General features: G+C 51.7%; 1 long non-coding RNA gene across 4 annotated transcripts in view; it reads left to right on the plus strand.

Annotated features, from left to right (window-relative positions):
• LOC104004850 (uncharacterized) overlaps nucleotides 1-21,722 on the plus strand; it is a 257,894-nt gene that overhangs the window by 183,243 nt on the left and 52,929 nt on the right. The gene's annotated exons all lie outside the window — the stretch shown is intronic.

Genomic DNA, 21,722 nt, shown 5'->3' on the forward strand with positions numbered 1-21,722 from the left:
ACCCAGTTAATCTCAGGAAGGCTGAGAGCCCCCCACTGCTCTTCAAGGCCTTCCAGGTTGAAGGGGTCTCAAGTCCTGTGTGGCTCCCAAGGCTCACTCTGCTGACAGCCAAAACCTCTGGAGTGGATCCATGCTTGCTCCTCTGGAGTGGATCCATGCTTGCTCCTCTGGAGTGGATCCATGCTTGCTCCTCTGGAGTGGATCCATGCTTGCTCCTCTGGAGTGGATCCATGCTTGCTCCTCTGGAGTGGATCCATGCTTGCTGGCCTGGCCCATTGTGTGGGGACTCGGGGCCCACCCTGGTGGCCCATGGGTCCCTGAGTGTGCTGGAAGCATTCCTGCCCTGGTTCCGGATCCCTCTGCCTTGCAGGGCCAGAGGCTAGGTGGGCCTGGGCCTATGCCAACCCTCAGGGTGAGCCCAGGTGACTGAGCCTCCGGACAGTGGCTCTTGGTGTCCTGATCCCAAAGCTGGCCACCCTCCTGTAGAGAATGGGGTGAGCTCCCGGAAACTGAGTGGGGGAAATTTGATGCTTTGCCGCTTTTCAGGGTTCCTTTCAGGCAAGAATGGGAAGGGCTAATGGAGGGCACTTGGTAAGTGTGGGTTCCAGCAGCCACAGGCTCAGCAGCCCTCCTGAGCACAGCTGGAGGGAGGCCCTGACCCCACGCGTGAGGAGGCTTGTGAGTCGTTCCAGAGCCTTCTCTGGCTGAGCAGTCATAGGTGGGAGGCGGCTCCCTGCGGGGGGTAGGAGAGTGACCGCGGAGAACCTGCAGCTGAGCCTTAGGCATCTGTGGGGCTGGTGTCCCAGCCTGTTCCAGGTGCAGACATGCCCGGCTTCCCAGCTGCCCCTACCGTGCAGCTGCGCATTCCTTCCTGAGTCGGCCCCATGTGTCTGTGTCTTTCCCTCGGTGGAGTCACCTGCGGTGCACCCAGCCGGACCCTCTGCTAGGGTGACCCTGAGTCTGGTTCTTAGCACCCCCCAGGCTATGCTGGTCAAGGGGCATCCCCTTCCTCTCGCAGTACGTGGACACAGCAGCGGCCTGAGTTGGGCCCTTCTGCTCCCACCCCCGCCTGCCCAGCCTTTCAGAAGGTGAGGTCTGGAGGCGGCCTCGCCACCCTTGACTGTGCAGGTGTCCCAGGCCACGGCTTATTTGATTTTCTCAGTGCTCATGGTTTTGGTTTAAAGGAAAGGATTCTCAGAGGTGAAGACCAGAAGCCATGAGTGGAAAAACCCCACACAGCAACTGGCAGCTTCTTCTCTGGCCGGCATTCATTTTGCATTAAACTCAAAATCTCAGCCTGAGGTTTGTCTCTGGGAAAGGCAAAGGCAAGAGTGCCTTCGGACCCATAACTGAGCTTTTCTGAGAGGAGGAGGGCTCTGCGCTCAGGGATCCACCCCCTTGAGGGCCCCCTCAGGGCCCTGAGGCTCAGAGTGGGAGACATGCCCAGACACACAGAGCCCACTGAAGCTGCAAGCCCGGCCAGCCCTTGGCTGGCTTGAAGGGAGCAGCGTGTACTTGGCAGCCGGGCGCCCCCCGCATGGGGAAAGGGGATCTGATGAATGACCGACGCCTCCATGAGAAATAGGTTAATGCATCATCTCACCCTGGTATTGGCATTCTCGTAGAGGAGCGGAAGACAGGAAAAGCCTCTGAGAGTGAACCTCCAGCTTTGATTGTCGGAAGGATGAACGGGGACCACTGGCCTCACCCTTCTGGGAGCCCCTCTCCAGTCCTGGATCTGGGTAGGAGGTGGGCATACTGCCTGTGCCCCTCTCCAGGAAGGTCTCAGGTGGGGCCCAGAGAGGCTGTAGGTGACTGCTGGTGACCGGGTGTGAGCTGCGTGGCCGTTGTGCTTTGCTGGGGCTGAGGCAGCAACGCCAGAGGTCCCCATTCAGGCCAGACCTGCTGGGACCCCAGGGGCACCTGATCTGCCTTTGGGGCTTTGGGGCACCCCTCCTCCTGGGGCTCTGGGACCAGGGTCCCAGAGTATGACAGGGGTGCTTGGGGAAGCAGGCTCTGGAGTTCACTGCTACTTGGCTTGGTGAAACCAGATCCCCTCACACAACCCAAAGGGTGAAACCCCTATTGAGAAAACGAGGAACTATACACATGGAAGCTGACAGGGCCCTCAAACCCCGGGCGCTGGGCCTCCCGTCACGTTCGCTGGGGGCTCTCAGAGAGGCTGAGTGTCCCTGAGCTCACCCTGGGCTCCAGCTGCAGTTCTGCTCAGGGGGCCCAGGGGCTCGCTCTGATCTTCCTGACGGCATGGCTTAGGCAGGGGCCGTCTGGTCTCTCCCCAGATCTCTCTTCTACCTGTGTCTCTGTTCTTGCAACTGCCAGGAGCACTGCAAGCTCCCAGATTGGGCTGAGTGGGGCCAGGTCCTTCCTGCTGTCTTCGCTGTCTGAGATTCACTGCACCGGGCTCCCCTGCCCTCTGCAAGTTCTGAGCAGGCCTCCGGCGTTGGTACTGAAGTTCAAGCTCTAACACTTCCTGCCTCCAATCAGCAGCCTGAAAACCTTCCTTCTTTCACTGGGCTTCCCGCTAAAGCCCAGCTCTCGAGTTAGCTGGGTTGGCCATCAAGAGGCTACGTGGACCCTTCTGCCTAGCACTCCATAATCGTATTTGGTGAGTGTCTGTGTCAGGCACTGTACTGGGGCAGAGGCTTAGGAATAGGGAAGGCGAGCCATCAGATGACCATGTCAAGTGAAAAACAGTGTGTGGTGTGAATGTGGGAAGAACACACTCACTTCTACCTAGAGGGGTTGAGGAAAGCATCTCAGGCAGTTCTAGCTGCCTGGCAGCATCCTGGGAGAAGCACCCTATGAATGACACATGCCTGTCAGAGGCCTGCGGGATGCAGGGTAAGGGGGTGGGGTGAGGGTTATTCAGCAACAGGAACCCCAAGGTGAGACACAGTGTGGGGCTGTGAAGGACTGGGGCCACGTGCCCACAGCAGGATATGGCAGGACACCATCTGGGGCCACGTGCCCACAGCAGGATATGGCAGGACACCATTAGAGGGGTCTCTTTAGATCCCATCCCAGAGGCAGAGAAGGGCTGCAGGGTTATAGGGTCTTGACATTGGGGAAACTCACTTCTAATCCATCTGCAAACCCTGTCAGTGCCACCTCCCAAATCAAGCTGAGCACGACATCCCTTGACCTCACACTGGTCATTGCCCTGTCAGGGCCAGTATCCACTGTGGAATGGTGTGTACAGTGCCCATCTGGCCTTTCTGCTCTGGCCCTGCCCTCCTGCAGCTCAGAGGGGCCCTTGGAAAGCCAAGGCAGCTGTGCTTTCCTGCAGCTTGGCACCCTCCAAGGGCCCCACCTCATTTACAGTAAAGTCAAAAAATGAGGTCCTGAGGTGCACCAGTCCTGCACCACAGGCCCCTGCCACCCCCACTCCCAGGTCCCATCCCTGACTTCTGGCCTCTCTTCAGCAGCAACAGCCCCAGATCTTCCCAGACAAACTGTACCAGCTCCTCCCTTGGGGACACTGCACTGGCTGATTTAGCCATGGAGATGCCCAACAATTGTAATGATGCCCCTACCTCCTTCCAGTCTTGGATGTAATGTCACCTTCCTGGTCTGTGGTGGACACTCTGTGGGGGTCCCCATGGCTCCTGCCTCCTGTGTTCAGATCCTGGTGTAACCCAGCCCTCTGGTGTGACACGGCCTGTGTCTCGCTTCCACCCTATAGAGTGGGCTGGCTGCGATGTGGTGCCACACTTGTGAGTGCATGATGTCATGAAAGACTGCATTTTCCCAGCAGACTCACTCTAGGGAAGTGACCACCTGGAGCAAGTTTGCTGGAAAAACAGAATCTTTGATAACATCATGAATAACTTTGAATAAACAAGTTATCCCCATATAGAAGGAAATTCTGCCAACAGCCTGAGTGGGCTTGGAAGGGGATTCTTCCCCAGTCAAGCCTCCAGATGAGAACACAGCCCAACTGACATCTGGATGCTGTTTCATGTAAGCCTAGGCAGAAAACCCAGCCAGCTTAACCAGACTCCTGATGGCAGGACAATGAGTTCATAAGGTGGCTGTTTCCAGCTGCTGAGTTTGTGATAATTTGCTTCACAGCAATAAAAACATTCTATGCATCTCATTTATTTTTCTTGTTTCCTTACAATGTAGGCTCAATGTCTGTGTCTGCTTTGCCATATTGCCAGTGTGTAAGGGGGTTCCCATCCCACAGTGGGCATTGCGTGAATGCTTCCTCCATGAAGCTCTGTTTTATTGATTTCAAAGACAAGTGACAGACAAAGAGAGAAGCATTTTGATTAACAAAATCCAAAATGTTTTTGCTTTGCAGATACAGCAGTGGGGTCCCATGGTCACTTTATTTTTTCTGTAATCTCATTTAATAGCCATTCCTTTCCTCAAATAGAGACACAGGATGTGATAATGAGAAGGGGACTTCATGACCACCTAAGCTGACCTCCTTTACAGATGAGGAAAGTAGGTCTCAGAGAGAGGAAAAGACTCATTCAAGGTCATATAGTGAGTTAGTGAATATTGTGCACAGACAATAAAACAGACACAAACAGAAACAAAGGCATTTCTTTTAATTCCCAGTTCAGGGCTCTTACCCCAATACCATACAAAAATCCAAGTATTCAGTACTTGGAAAGACCAGCTCTTTTGTCTGTTTTAAAAACAGGTACAATGCTGAAATAAGCAAATTATATGTTGTTTGTAAATTTAAATTTACTATTAATGTGATGTAATTCTAGTATTAAATAAAGTGATTTTCCTGGGAATGTCTGCACTGGCAACAACTACATAATAGTAATTGTGAGGAAAATGAGACATCACATGGTCCAGGCCTCCCGGCAAATGACTACATGTGGTGCATCTCAAAGAAACTGATTTCACATTGGGGGCAATAACTATGTATTTCTTTATGAGTGCAAGCGTGCATTTTAGTTTATGGAAAAGTCAGCCATATTTTCTCATTCTTTTACAGTCAACCATCTATATTATCTATATGATGAAATTTGATAGACTTTATTTTGCAGCAAATAAGTCTGTGGATATATTACAAATACAATTTCAAACAATGCATTACAAATTATGTAGGCAGAGATGATTTAATATTTAATGGTATATGTCTAATTAATACAATGTGATAGAATGGATCAAATTCAAGCAGTGTAGCCTTTTAGGCAATGAATCACTTGCTAGGTATCGTCATAGATATTTGATCAATATTGCCATTTAAAATAGGCTTATGTAGTGTCAGATGGGTAAATAGTAATAACACAGGCTTGGTATTTATTTTTGTCCACTTTTATTATCTCAGAGAAAAGATATTTCATGCTCATCTTTGGTCTGGTAATTTTGGAAAATGACAGAGTTAACATGCAGCTTTTTCTCCTGCTCCTTCAAAGATGCATGACATTTGCTGTTGGTTATGGGAAGTGAGTGAAGGTGTCCTGCTGGGATTCCGTCGTCAGTACAGACGCACACTATCCCCTGTCCCTGTGTGCACTCCCTCTTCCTGAGTGCTCAGAGGAAGTGACTGCAGGCGTTCTGCTGAGCACGCTCATGTGCCTGGCACCATGCGTGGGAGCCCCTTTGGTGCCTCTTTAAGATCTGGGTCAGAGGCTGGTAGAGAGAGAAATCAGGACCAGGAGATGCCTGGATGGCTGCCCCCATCTCCGGCCACCTGTCCCTAAACTCTGTCTGGCCCCGAGGCCATTCTCCTCTCTGTGCCTTCTGCTCTCTTCTGCCAGTGCTGGGCTTCACCTGGCCTCACCCCTATATCATCTCATCCACTCTGGCCTGGCTTGCCTTGGCACCATTTTCTGCTTGTGCATGTTTTGCTCCTGCATGTTTGGCACATGCTCCTGCACCCAGGTGTGCATCCCTACTCTGGTGTCCATGGTAGGGGATGCTCCTGAGCATCTGGAACCACCTTGTCTAAAGCCTGACCCAGCCCCAGGCCCACCAGTCCCACACATATCCCGACAGCCTGAGTCTGTTTCACCTGTCCAAGTTCATCAAATCCAAATTGGAGCAGAGGAGGGCGGTTCCAGTTTGGGATTAATTCAGCAGATTTACAATCCCCTTTCTCTTAGGAGAACAGCCCCTCTCTACTTTCATCCGCATCTGCCAGTCTCAGCTCCACCTCTAGGTGACAGTGACCCTTATGGGGTGTATTAGTCCACTCTTACGCTAGTATAAAGAACTACTTGAGACTGGGTAATTTATGAAGAAAAGACGTTTGATCGACTCACAGTTCCATATTCTGTACAGGAGGCATGGCTGGGAAGGCCTCAGGAAACTTACAATCATGGTGGAAAGTGAAGGTGAAGCAAGGACATCTTCACATGATGACAGGAGAGAGGGAGAATGAAGGGGGAAGTGCCACACACTTTGAAGCCATCAGATCTCATGAGAACTCACTATCACGAAAACAGCAAGGGAGAAATCTGCCCACATGATCCACTCACCTCTTACCAGGTTTCTCTCCCAACTTTGGAGGTTAAAATTTGAGTGGGGACACAGAGCCAAGCCATAACACAGGGCTCACTAGAACCCTTCTGTGGGATTGATAAATGGAGGCCAGGAGTGGGGAGTTCTATTTTCTCTGTCTCTAAGTGTGAGAAATGAGTCAGAGTTGCTCGTGGAGCCTACTGGGAAGTGAAACCAAGAGTTTGAGGGCCCATGTCGGGGAACTGGGAGGATTTAGAATCCAGGTTCTCCGGTGCTGTGAGCTACTCTGATGTCCTTTCTGGCTGCAGCCATCAATAAATCCATCTTTTTCTGAATACTTTGGTGTGGATGCTTACTACTTGTGGGCATTCATAACCATCCCTGTGTGGTGTGCATCATCACCCCCATCTTACAAAAGGATAAACTGAGGCTCCCAAGGTGTGCAGAGTCATATAACTATTTTGCAGCACAATGAGATTCTGCCCTTCTCTTCTAAGTCTCTGCTCTTGGCAACCAGAGTGTCTCTTCTCGTCCTTCCCCTGTTTTGTCCACAGAGAGGAAGAAGCAGAAAGAAGAGGAATGGAATTGCCCGAGAGGAGCACACAGAAGTAGCACTGTCCTTAAACATTTCCATGTTGATGAGGGAAGGCGGGAGCCTGTAGCCTCATTAGTTGTGAAGCTTGCTGTGCATATTTCATGAGAGAAACTTTAAAGACATGACCCTAAAGAGGCAGAAACTTTCCATTTTTCCTTCTTCTGCTCTCTGGAGAAATAGGTCTGCTGTGGTTTGGAATCCGACACCTGCAGCCTTGGCCTCCTGGAGGGTAGGGTGCTGCAGGTGACAAGCCCCAAAGGAAGTGAGAGTGGTACCTGTTTGAGGAAAGGCAGATGCGTTAGGTCTCCCAGGAACCTTGCCTCCTATCTTAATCTCACTTTGGGATATGAAAGAGCAGTGCTGGGCCGAAATTACGGTCAGCCACACCTAAGCAAGAGTGTGAATGGACTCAGAGAGAGGTCCCACCCCGGGGGCATAAAGATGCCTCTGCAGACTTGGGCCTGCTCTGAACTCTGCCCACGGCTGCGCGGATGCCAGGCCCCTGGTCCAAGCTGCCTCGGCTCTAGGTCCTTCTTGTGGATACATGCAGGAGCCCTCTGTTCCCATCCATGTTGCTACATCTATAATGGTTGCCAAGCCATCATTTTTAAAATAGCTTTTTATTTTGAAATTAGTTTGAGATTTCTAAGATGTTGCAAAAATAAGGCAGAATTCCTGTGCCCCTCCACCCAGTTTCCCACAGAAATCCCTCGGCTCTCAGCCCCTTCCCAGGCAGGTCAGAGACCTGTCTTGTGGGCAGCCCAGTCCCAGTGACTGGTGTGGTGGGGTTGTAAAGACGCAGGTCACTGGCCTTGCCTCAGCTCTAACTCTGAAGGTCTCCTGGGCCTCAGTGCTGCCCTAGGGTGGGCCAGAGTCTGCACTGAGACCGTATCTCTGCTCATGCCTCTGTCCACCCTGCCTCCCTGCCTGACTTTTCTGGGGTTCATGGAGGCCTCCCACACTGATCTCTCTCTCAGGCATTCTTTCTAGGCCCCCAGCCCTGGGACACATTGGCCAGCAGTGGCTGGAGGATGCACAGGCTGACTTTGAAGGCAGTGAGAACCCTGTCACTGGAGGTGGGAGAAACAAGTAGCTGCAGCATGAGGGCCACCGCTTTGCTCAGTGTCAGAGGTGATCCTATTGGGAGTGACTGTGGTTGAGGGACAGGGAAGGGGTGGGGGAGACAGTGGGCAGCGCGGACACCTGTTGGGCTACTGTGAAACATGGCAGGGGCCGAGCTGACCTGAAGAACTGTGTGGTTGGTGGGGTAGGGGAAAGGACTCAGCCTCTAGGGAGGACCAAGGAAGCCAAAGGATCAGTTCTAGGTCTGACTCACAGGAGTTGCTGTATCTGAACAAGGCTGGGCTCTCAGTCCAGGCAGGCTGGCAGTGCCCAGGCAGAAGCTGAGGGTGGCAGGACTCAGCTTTGATGTGTGAAGGGGTTGGCACTTTTGCAAATCTGGAGCTCCCTGGTTCTCCAACACCCTCTGAGCCCAATGAAGGGACACCTCCTTAAGAATGGGAGCCAGCACTGCCTCTCTGGTTGGGGTGATGCAGGGGCCTGACACTGCACAGCAATGCTAGTCCCCAGGACTTTCCCAAGGGCCCCTCCTGGTCCCAGTGTATCCAGGTGGGGAAAGCCAGCTCTGGTGAAGGAGGAAGAGGGCTGTAGGGCCCAGCCAGTCCCACCAGCAGGGGTAGGGGAGAAAGCAGAATGCTGGATGGAGAAGGTATTTGCGCAGGAATGCAAGGGAGACAGAGCCCGGTGTGGTGGAAGGGGATGAACTTGGGAGTGCTACCCCGACCACAGGGCTCAGTGTTGCAGGGCCCCTGGGCGGTGGTGTGGAATGTCCCTAGGATGTCTCCAGGGAGCAAGGAACATTCGATGGCCCCTGTGTGTGGTGGCAATACCAGCATTCACATAGCAGATGTTGGAGGGCTTGTGAGAGGCACGGAGAAGCAGGGAGCCCATGGCAGAAGACATTCAGTGTGAGGCTGGAGACCTGCAGAGAGCTGCCATCCATATGAGGGCCCAGGAGACACATCAGTCCCCAAAGCTACCTGCATGGTGGAGGCAGGCAGTGTGGACTTACTCTGTAGGTCAGGCTGGCTGTAGAAGGGGCTATTACAGAACTGGGACCACCCAGGGCAATTTGGGTACTGGAGCTTAGAAAGACAGAGGCCAGGTGTCAGGAGCCAGTGGACACAATTGCCATGAGCTGGGAAGTGGGAGGGGCATTGGGAGACCCTCATGTCCCAGATAATCATGGAGAGGCTCAAAAGAACATGGTGCCCTGAGGTCAGAGCAGGTGGGTGGCCAGCATGGGCCTGAAAATGCAGCTGATCCCCACCAGAAGAATCTGGGACATGCTGGCAGGACTTGACACAGTTGCAGCCTCAGACCAGCGGCTGTGGCAGAAGCTGAGCTTCCTCCTACTCGCCTTCTCTTCCAAAGTCCCCCAGGAAGGGTGGCCCACTTGAGTTCTGGAGGAACTGCCGGGGTGTGACCAGTGGCACTAGCCCTGGAAATGGACTGCCCAGGTCCCCTGTGGCAAAGGCGGACCTATGAGTTGTCACCACCTGCGAGTACCTGGTGGATGGGGGCCCCCTTGCTCAAGGTCAATCTCCTCTCAGGGTGGTCTGCCTCCAAAGACTGGCTGACCACTCGGCAGGTTCTTAAGGGACATCCAGCCTCAGACTCGCTGTATTAGTCTGTTCTCATGCTATTAAGAAATATCTGAGACTGGGTAATTTATAAAGAAAAGAGTTTAATTGGCTCACAGTTCCCCATGGTTGGGGAGGCCTCAGGAAACATACAATCATGGTGGAAGGCACCTCTTCATAGGGTGGCAGGTGAAGGAATGAGAGCCGAATAAAGGGAGGAAGCCCCTTATAAAACCATCACCCCCATGATTTAATTACCTCCTACTGGGTCCCTCCCACAACACATGGGGATTATGAGAACTACAAGATGAGACTTAGATGTGAACATAGCAAAACCATATCATTCCACCCCAGCCCCTCCCAAATATCACATCCTCACATTACAACACACAATCATGCCTTTCCAATTGTCCTCCAAATTCTTAGCTCATTCCAGCATTAACTCAAATGTACAAGCCAAGAGTCTCATCTGAGACAAGGCAAGTCCTTTCTATCTATGAGGCTATAAAATCAAAAGCAAGTTAATTACTTCCTAGATACAATGAGGGTACAGGCATTGGGTAAATACACTGGTTCAAAAATGGGAGAAATTGTCCAAAATGAAGCGGTTAGAAACCCCATGCAAGTCTGAAATCCAGCAAGGCAGTCAAATCTTAAAGTTTCAGAATGCTCTCCTTTGACTCCAAGTCTCACATCAAGGTCATGCTCATGCAAGAGGTGGGTTCTCATGGCCTTGGGCAGCTCCATCCCTGTGGGTTTGCAGAGTACAGCCCCCTTTCTGGCTGCTTTCATGGGCTGGCATTGAGTTTCTGTGGCTTTTCCAGTGCAAGCTGTCAGTGGATCTAAATCTGGGGTCTGGAGTAAGGTGGTCTTCTTCTCATAGCTCCACTAGGCAGTGCCCCAGCGTGGACTCTGTGTGGGGGCTCTGACTCCATATTTCCCTTCCACACTGCCCTAGCAGAGGTTTCCCATGAGAGCTCTGCCCCTGCAGCAAACTTCTGCCTGGACATCCAGGTGTTGATATACATTCTCTTAAATCTAGGTGGAGGTTCCCAAACCTCAGTTCTTGACTTCTGTGTACCCACAGGCCCAACACCACATGTAAGCCACCAAGCCTTGGGACTTGCACCCTCTGAAGCAATGGCCTAAGCTGTGTGTTAGCTCCTTTTAGCCACAGATTGGACACAGGGAACCAAGTCCTGAGATTGCACAAAGCAGCAGACCATGGCCTGGCACAGGAAACCATCTTTCCCTCCTAGGCCTCCCAACCTGTGATGGAAGGGGCTGCTATGTAGACCTCTGACATGCCGTGGAGACATTTTCCTCATTGTCTTGGTGATTTAACATTTGGCTCCTTGCTACTCATGCAAATTTCTGCAGCCAGCTTGAATTTCTCCTCAGAAAATGGGTTTTTCTTTTCTATCACATTGTCAGGCTGCAAATCTTCTGAACTTTCATGGTCAGCTTCCCTTCACGTATTTTGTGATTACATAAAGCTGAATGTTTTTAACATTGCTCGGGTCATCTCTTGAACACGTTGCTGCTTGGAAATTTTTTCTACCAGATGCCCTACATCATCTATCTCAAGATCAAAGTTCCACAGATTTTTAGGGCAGGGGCAAAATGCCACCAGTCTCTTTGCTAAAACATAGCAAGAGTCACCTTTATTCCAGTTCCCAACAAGTTCCTCATCTCTATCGAAGACCACCTCAGCCTGAACCTTATTGTCTATATCACTATCAGCATTTTGGTCAAGGCCATTCAACAGGTCTCTAGGCAGTTCCAAACTTTCCATATTTTCCTGTCTTATTCTGATCACTGCAAGCTGTTCCAACCTCTGCCTGTTACCCCGTTCCAAAGTCACTTCCACATTTTCAGGTATCTTTACAGCCGTCCCCACTACCCAGTCCCAATTTACTGTGTTAGTCGGTCCTCATGCTGCTGTGAAGGAATATCTGAGACTGGGTAATTTATAAAGAAAAGATATTTCGTTGACTCACAGTTCTGCAAGGCTGGGGTGGCCTCAGGAAACTTCCAATCATGGTGGAAGGCACCTCTTCATAGGTTGGCAGGAGACAGAATGAGAGCCAAGCAAAGGAGGAAAAGCCCCGTATAAAACCATCACCCCCATGATTCAATGACCTCCCACCGGGACTCTCCTATGACATGTGGGGATTATGGGAACTACAATTCAAGATGAGACTTGGGTGGGAACACAGCCAAACCATATCACCCGCGGGGTTGCCGACGTCCTGCAGGGGATGCCCCACAGCAAGGGTTCCCTTTCCTCTGCCTCCCTCCCTCCCTGCCCACAGGACTGTATCCCAAGAGCCTTCGTGGTAAACCACCTGTAAGCCCACGTCCTGAGGGGCAGCCCAGGACAGGAGAGGACACAGAGCTGGTGGTCGAGGAGGGCCATGGAGGGCTCCATGCTGCTCCTCCGCTTCTGCTAGCTCACAGGAGTCAGAGGTGCTCCAGGGCTGTGTTCTCAGGCCTGCATGCTGAGCCTGCTGCTTTCCCTCCGAGAGGTGGAGTCTTGATCTCCTTCACCTGACACCAGACTGGCCTCAGCAACTTGTCTCTTCTATAGAATGCAGAGGGCACCTTTGGAGGCCTGAGGCTCGCTCAGGAGGAGCTGGAAGTGGCCTCTTGGAACACCACCTGTGGCAGCCCTGGACACCAGGGAGAATTCCTAGCACCTGCTGGGGAGGCTGCCTGGACAGGGTGGGGCCTCCCTGGGTGAGGAGAGGGGAGGCTCAGTTCTGGCCAAGGCCCCCCCGCAGTGAAGGGAGCAGCCCAGCACCTCCCTGTGGCCAGGCTGACCTCTGAGTAACCCCGATGGCATCATGTGGAGAATGGCCCGCCGAGCTTTGCATGAGTTGCTGACCTACACAATTGTGAGATGTAATAAAATGAGAGAATTTTTAATCCATTAAGTTTTGGGGTAATTTGCTATGAGCAATTGATAAATGGGGCAACCAGTGAAGTTGGCCGAGCGATGTTTGGTGCGGGTGGGATGCCGACGTGGCCCCTGGCAGATTTCCTGTGTTCTGGGAGTGGTGTCTTGGAGGGCTGGGAAGTGGGTGCTGGAGACAGCTGCCCGTCCATGTCGCCTCCCTGCAGTGACCCTGCTGCTGGGCCTGCAGGGTGTCCACAGAGGTCTCTACTCTGGTCATGGAGGCAGAATCTCATTTGCTTTTATTCTTCACAGCACCTGGAGAGGCCTTTTTCACAGGGAGGCGGGCGATGGAGCAGTGAGTCCCAGCGCAGCTGTGTGCTGGACAGCAGGACGCGCTGCTGCAGGGAAGCTCGGGCTGGACAGAGGAGCATTTGCTGAAAGCCGCAGAGTTTCGAGGGAAAGCGGGTGGCAAGACAGGAGAGGCAGGAAACCGAGGTGGGGTGGAGGGGGTCCCAGGGCTGAGTGAGAGGGGTCTGGAGGGAGGAGGGAACTCAGGAGCTAGACCATGCGAGAGGGAGGATGAGGCGGCACTGTGGCAAAAATAACAGGGGGCCCAGGACGCTCAGATGGGGAAGAGCCTGCGGGCCGCAGCGTTGCCAGCAAAGGTGAGGTCTGCAGGGATCCTCCCCTCTCATGGGGGGTGCGGAGTCAGGCGGGCGTCCCCGGGGCCACCCCTGGGCTCTGGGTCGCGGAACCTGGTTTAACTTCTCCCGTTTGCTGTGCGCTCTGAACCAGCTGGTTCTCCGGCAAATATGGAAATTAAGGAAGTTAACTCGTCCAGGATGTGCTGGGTACCGAGTACGTATTCGTCCATCTAAGGAGCAGCGTTTCCCGGAAAAGGCACCAGTGGAGAAAGGGGCCCTGGTCGCCGCGGTTTAGCCCCGCGGGAAGCGAACCCCAGGAGGGACCGCAAACCTCAGCTCCCCCGCGGGGGCACCAGGGACCTCGGGCGCGGTCTGAGTGACCGAAGGAAAAGGCGGTGTTTTCCAGAAGTCATTTAAATGATCAATGAAATTCAATTTTACTCTACGTAATTTAAAAAAATTAATAGACTTTCTTTTTTAAAGGAGTTTTAAGTTTACAGAAAAATGGAGCCCAGAGTACAGAGAATTTCCATCTACTTCCTACCTTCACCCCCTCCATTCCCTCCATAATTAACATATCCCACCCCCCCACACACATATACACACACCATACACACCCCACCCCCCCACACCACACATATATACACATGCCACACACACCCCATCCCACACACCACTCCATACACACCACCCCACCCCCACACACCACACATATATACATACGCCATACACACACCACTCCACACACAACACACATACATACACACGCCATACACACCCCACCCCCCCACACCACCACCCCCCACACACCAAACACATATACACACCACATGCACACCCCACTCCCCTACACCACACATATAAACACACGCCATACACACACTACACCACACACACACACCACACATATAAACACACGCCATACACACCCCACCCCACACACAACACACATATCTACACACGCTATACACACCCCACCCCACACACACCAAACACATATACACACCACACGCACACCCCACTCCCCTACACCACACATATAAACACACGCCATACACACACTACACCACACACACACACCACACATATATACACACACCATACACACCCCATCATCCCCCCATACACCACACATATATACACACCCCATCACCCCTACACACAGCACACATATAAACACATGCCATACACACACCACCCCACACACACCACACACACACATATACATACACCAGTTCACACATACCACACATATCTACACACACCATACACACTGCCACCCTCCCACACCACACACACATATATACACACCACACATATATACATACACCATACACAGCCCACCACCCCCACACACCACACATATATACACACACCATACACATACACACCCCATCCCCCCTACACACATATATCCACGCTATACACACCCCACCCCACACACCATACACACATCACCCCAAACACACCGCACACATATCTACACACACCATACACACACCATTGCACATACATCACACACATATATACACACACCATACATACACCACCCCACACACACCACACATATCTACATGTGCCATACATGCACCACCTCACACACCACACATATCTACACACACCATACACACATCACCTCACACACACCATACACATCTACACACACCATACACACATCACCTCACACACACCACACATATATACACACACCATACACACACCACCACCCCCCAAACCACACACATGTATACACACACCACCTTACACACCACACGTATCTATACACACCATAAACACACCACGTCACACACACCACACATATATACACATACCATACACACAGCACCTCACACACACCACACATATATACACATGCCATACACACCACCCCACACACACCACACACATCTACACACACCATAAACACACCACCCCACACACACCACACACATCTACACACACCATACACACACCACCCCACACACACCACCACCCCACAAACCACACACGCACTACACATACACATGTACACACCACACACACACACACAGGCTACACATGCCTCCTACACATCCATCTACCACTGGCACACACCCCCATCCCTACACACACACATCCACACCCCTCCCCATACACACATCCACACCCCCATCCCTACACACACACATCCACACCCCCATCCCTAAACACACACACCCACACCCTCCCATACACACACCCCCATCCCTACACACACACATCCACACCCTCCCCATACACACATCCACACCCTCCCCATACACACACCCCCATCCCTACACACACATCCACACCCTCCCCATACACACATCCACACCCCTCCCCATACACACACACTTCGCTAGTGAAGAACCACAAAGCCAAAAGCCTATTAAGCTGCCGGAAGTCGAGTTTATGAAGCTATAACAGCTTTAGGAAAAGACATCCCAAGCTCCTGGACTTTTGGAGTTGGAGGGAGCCTGAAGGTGTATCCCCGGCTCCTCTCCAAGGTTTGGGAACAAGGGCTGGTGGCCCAGTCACTTCCCAGGCACTCAGGGAGCAGCAGGCAGGGTGGCTGGAGAGCAGACTCACAGGGCTCCTCCCTGCCTCAGTCACCAGCAACACCTGTGGGCTCCTGGCCTGTAGCCGCCCGACCGTGGTCACTGCGCTCAGCCCGTGGTGTGAAGGAGGCCATGTGCTTGACTGCTAAGACAGCTCGTACCCCGCTATGGAGGTTTGAGATCCCGTGAATGCCCCCGTGTTGTCTAAAAAGCAAGCTGTGGTAAGGCTAGCTCACCTTTTCTGAGTATTTACCACGTGCCAGGGAAACTGAGGCTGTACACAGAGTATCCCACTCAATCCTCACTTCTCTCAGGAGGCGCTGTCCTGACATTATATGGGGAAACAGCCTTGAGCACGGAAGCAAATGAAACCAGAGAGCAGGGCGTGAATTCCATTGCTGGTGCTGGAACTCTGCCCTCCTGAGGCTGCGTGGCTGACTGGAGCCCAGGAGACTTGAGTGGCAGGGGCCACTCCGCCCAGTGGCCATGCACTGCCTCTGCCTGGCCTGCCCCTGGTTCTGAGAGCTGGCTCTGGGCCCTGCTGCAGTCCTCACATGTGCGTGGAGCCTCCTGGAGTGAAGGTCTTCCTGAGCCTCCCCTCCCAGGTGGGCCTCACCTCTCCAGCATGCAGCTGCCCAGCTCCTCCTCCAGCCACAGCATCGCCCACTGCCCAGCCCCAGGGCCAGGCAGGGTGTGTCTCCAGTTAAGCATAAGCAGACTCACTGCCCTTGAGGGATTTACTGAAAGGAGAAAGACTCGCTGAATGGCCCTGCCTATGGCAAAGTAGACCTGGCGTCTGCCAACTCCAGCTGATTGACGCACAGGGGCCCTCATGAGGTGGCTGGTCACTGTGGTGGCCTCATGCTGTCATCCGGAGAGCAAAGGCAGGGCAGGTCACCAAGCTCAGGTATGATGAGGCTCTCAGGGGAGCGCAGAGGCCCTGGCTCTGAGTGAAGAAGGCAGGTGTTCCAGGTGTGCACAGCAGTGAGAAAGGCACCAGCACCCACCCACCCACCGGGAGAGGAGAGAGCTCTGCTCTTGGCCACACACACCACACACCATCTTATTCAATTTCAACACAAAGCACATCAACTACTCCATTTGCAAATGAGGAAATGGACGCACAGAGAGATTGCGCGGGCTGACCAGAGTTGCTGGGCTGAGGACCGGCACTGCCAGGGTGGGCTGCAGGCTGTGGGCCCCCTGCCTGGTCTCTCCACGAGCTCCAGCCACCTCTCATGAGGAACATGAACCCAGGCCCAACCAGCTGCAGCAGGCAGGCTTGTTGATTGTCCCACCTCCCGCTCCAGGGTTATTAAAGGTGGCCGTGTTCCCTGATGGGCCTGCCCTGCTGAGATGAGTGTGCACACAGCATTCTCGGCAAATCTGGGCATGCCTATGGAAAGCCCAGGGGCCCTCTGGGAAGACCAGGCCCGTGGAAATCTCAGGGGTCAGTGGGAAACCCAGGCTCCTCTTACGCAGTTGCTCCCTGGCTCTTCCTGAAGGGGCGGAGCTCCCAGTTTAGATCCTGCGAATGGTGGTGAATAACACTCATGTTCAGTGTGAAACAAAGAGAAACCACAAGTGTGAGGCCCTCTAGGTGCTCAGGTCGTATGTCCTAAGTTATTCCTCATAATACCCTTGGTACAGGCATGCCTGGTCCTATTTTTAGATGAGGAAATTGCAGTTTAGGGATGTTTGGTGATTTGACAAATCGCATCGCCAGTGAATGGCAGAGCCATAATTCAAAACAGCATCTGTTTTACTGAAAGAAAAAAAAAGTAATTACTGGTCAGCTTATTTCCTTATTGATCCTTCCAAAAATTGGTGTTATATCCTCAAGTAGAATACATGCAAACTATATATTTTTGCTAATATATAATAGTTCCAATACTTTCTTTCAAATGTTTTATCGCCTTGGAAGTATGGCCATAGGAACCGGAAGAGGGAAAGGCCGGCTCTGGGAACAGCTGAGCTGCCCTGCTCATGAAACTAGGGCTCCCTCCTTTGCTTACCAGTCACAGCATGCATTTTCTGAGTTTATTTCCCCTTAGAGAATCTCAAGGAAATTTGTACTTTGAAAGGGAAGTAAACTCCTTGGAGAAATGGTTGATTCTAGGACAGAAGCAGTAAATGTACAAGACGAGCCCAGAGCATCTTGCAGAGCAAGAAAGCAAGGAAGTGCTCAAAACCCAAATTAAAAACAAAATCCAAATATAATGGGAGGCAAGGTTGAGGGGAGACAGGAGCTGACTGCAAGGATTCTCCAGTGGCTGAAGCTGGGGCAATTTCAGCAACAAAATAAATAATGTGGTGCTGAATTATAACCCAAAGTATAAAATGCATGCCAGTGCTTTTATACACATATAAACATATAATTGAGTAAATACATGGAGGAGAATAGACAAATCTCTCATGCAGAGAAATTCTAATTCATGAAGATACTGCACCCTTGTGCAGGTGTGGCTGAGCTCCCACCCCTACAGCGTGGGCTGTGCACAGCGACTTCTCCCACAGAGGCAGCCCGCAATGGGGAGAGATTTTCAGTGAGAAGCCTCACAAACCCTTCCTCGGCCAGGTGACTACGTCGAGCAGCAGCAGAGGCAAGTTATGCTGGTGGCAGATACCTGTGATAGGACTTCCTCGGCCAGGTGACTACGTCGAGCAGCAGCAGAGGCAAGTTATGCTGGTGGCAGATACCTGTGATAGGACTTCCTCGGCCAGGTGACTACGTCGAGCAGCAGCAGAGGCAAGTTATGCTGGTGGCAGATACCTGTGATAGGACGTGATGGGAGGACTCTTCCTCCCCAAACACAGAACCCAAGTCTAACCATCAAGATAAACCTCAGCAAAACCCCACTGGAGGGGGCATCCTACAAAACACACCCAGCCAGCACTCCTCACAGCTGTTAACAAAAACTAGGGAAGTCCCAGAAACTGTCCCAGCCGGGCGGAGCCCAAGGAGACACGACGGCTCAATGTCCTGTGGGATCCTGGGTCAAAAAAGGCGTCAGTGACAGCTCTGTCCACCTGAATACATTACAGGCTTTGGGTAATAATGTAGAAATAGTAACTCATTAATTGTGATAAATGAGCTAGATGTAGGTTAGGTGTTGGTAATGGAGAGGGATGGGCACTCGGACTGATCTTCACAACTTTTCAGTAAATCTAAAACTATTCAGAAATAAAAAGATTATTAAAACAAACAAACCTAAATAAGTGAATTTTTAAAGAAACCTGACTTTCACATAGTTTATTGATAGCTCACTTAAGAAAATAAGCCCATCACAGTCCATCAAGCTGAGAGGTTGGCGTGTGCGTGTTTTGGATCTGTGTCCCCACCCAAATCTCATGTCGAATTGTAATCTGCAGTGTTGGAGGTGAAGCCTGGTGGGAGGTGATTGGATCATGGGGCGGATTTCCCCCTTGCTGTTCTCGTGATCGTGAGTGCTGGGAGATCTGGTTGTTTGAAAGTGTGTGGCACCTCCTCGCTCTCTCTCTCTTCCTCTTGCTCTGGTCACGTAAGACGTGCCTGGTTCCCCTTTGCCTTCCACCATGATTAAGAGTTCCCTGAGGCCTCCCAGCCACATTTCCTGTAAAGCCTGCAGAACCGTAAGCTGACTAAACCTCTTTTCTTTATAATTACCCAGGCTCTCGGGTAGTTCTTTATAGCAGTGGGAGAACGGCCTAACACAGCGTGCTACAGGACTACTATCACCAAGGGGCCGCAGCGTGTTCCTTAGCAGAAACTATTTTTGCTTCTCTTGAGGTTTAAGATTTGGGGGCTATAAGTGATGTTGGATCTGCAAGTATTTAAATAAGATAATGCCGATAAGAGGATCTACCCATACAAGCTGTGAAGCTGAGGGCTATGGCCATTACCAATGGTGTGTGTCGACGAGGGCTCCAATATGGGGTAGATCCAACTCCCTACTGAAATTCCTCAAGCACCCTAGAGTTCCCACAGCTGGGAGACAGACATGGTGTGGTCCAGTGAGAGCACTCTTCTGGGAGAAGCCACCTGGCCCCGTACTTAGTCTGTAGGATTAGGATCACACACGTGGCTTCCGAGGCTGAGAGGAACATGAGAAATTTCACTGATGGATAGATGAGTCTGTTGTAAAACAAACACAGTTCTGCAGCCCCTGAGTGTCCATTGCCAGGCTGTGGTGTAGCTTCGGGCCCCAGACATGGGAGTCAAACGATAGAGAGATGAAAACCAAAGATGGAACCCAGCAGAATTCTTCAGAACAACTCACAGAATAAAGGCGTAAGAAGTGTGTTCTTTCTTTGGGTGCCACAGCCTGCAGCACTGGGAATCCAGGATATTTGAGCTTCCAGGGAACTGGCATCCATGACCCTGATCTCCACTCCAGCTGGGATGAGCCAGAGGCCCAAGGCTGCGCCCCGTCGGCCCTCTGCACTCTGTCCCTTGGTCTACATCGATGGGCATCTACACCCCAATCCTGAACCAAAAGCCGTCAAGGAAGTCTCCATGCAGATGTAGTTTGCCTGCAGCCCCAAGTCTGTAAACTGGGGGTTCGTCCACCACTTGGAGAATTGTGAGCTCACTTCGGAAGCTGCAAAGGCTGCCTCAGAGGCTCCAGGATGTCCTCAGAGATACTGGCCTGAGTTGGACAGAGAGTCCACATATGCGCTTCCCATAACAGTTTTTCTCCCCTTTTTTGCTAAGAGAAAACCACAGTGAGAAAATTCTAGCACTGTTCTTTTTGGCTCCAGGCCCTTACAGGGCTGTTGGCACTGGGTAGATTCCTCTCAAACCTTTTCACTTGGGTCCACATCGCAGTCCAGTGTTTCCCACTGCCCCAGCACCACTCCACCTAACGTCTCGTCTGCCGCAGAAGCTGAACTGACCTTCATTCTCTCCAAACGTGCCCTTTGGCTCTTCTGCTTTGGCTAACAGCAAAGTGTTGTCAGTTTAATTTTCTACTCTTAAATGGAGAACTTACTGTGTGCTGGGTTTTCTTCCAGACAGCCAAGACAAAAGAAAGAAAACATGAACAGGGGAGAGGGGGACTAACATTGATGGAGTGTCTGTCATGTGGCAGGCTTTGTAAACACATGGAAAAGAGAATAATAACCAAACCCTGAGAGGCAGCCATTTTTATTCTCCTTTAGAGGGGAAACTGAGGTGTAATGAGGTTGGTCCTTCTCCAACATTCACACAAACAGTGACTGGCACAGGCTGAATTTAAGCCCAGGTATGTAGATTCCAGATATGATCCTGGCGCGTGATCTGCATCTGAATGGCTTTAGTCCAGTGGGGTGTCTGGAATTATGCACAGCCTAATAGAGTCGCTTTGCATAACCTCTTCTAAAAAGTAGATCCTGGTGAAACACGTCACTTTCTCCAAGGAGAACTGATTTAGGAGAGCAAAGATTAAAGTGGTGGGCCACAGACTGAAAAAAAGAGCAAGGTTTATTGTCTACCTGTGCTAAGCAGTGTCCTTTCTTTATTAAATCAGGTTGTTATAGCACACACACTTCCTCAGCTGTTAGTATAAGGCAGAACACATATGCAAACAATGCCCACGAGCCCTCCCTCACTGAGCTTGCATTCTGGTAGGGGAGACAGACACTAGACACATAATCAAGCAAGTCAGTATTGGAATGGAATTCTGGCGAGTTCTGTGAAGGAAAGCGGTATGTTGGCCTCTAAGGAGCAGCAAGGACTCACCCGGCTCCAGGGCAGCCAAGGAGGCTTCCTTGAGGAGGTGATTGTCACTGGGTGGCCTGCAGGTTGAAGGAGAGTTAATTAGACAGGAAGAGATGGGGATTCCAGTGGGGCGTAGAAAAAGAAATCTTGCAGACACACACAACGACACGTGCAAGGGTCTCAAGGTGGGGAGGGAGCGGAGACAGTGGGCAGAGGGCAGGGCTGGAGGAATGAAG

Source organism: Pan troglodytes, chromosome 12 (assembly GCF_028858775.2).
Source record: "Pan troglodytes isolate AG18354 chromosome 12, NHGRI_mPanTro3-v2.0_pri, whole genome shotgun sequence".
Classification (NCBI taxonomy): Eukaryota; Metazoa; Chordata; class Mammalia; order Primates; family Hominidae; genus Pan; species Pan troglodytes.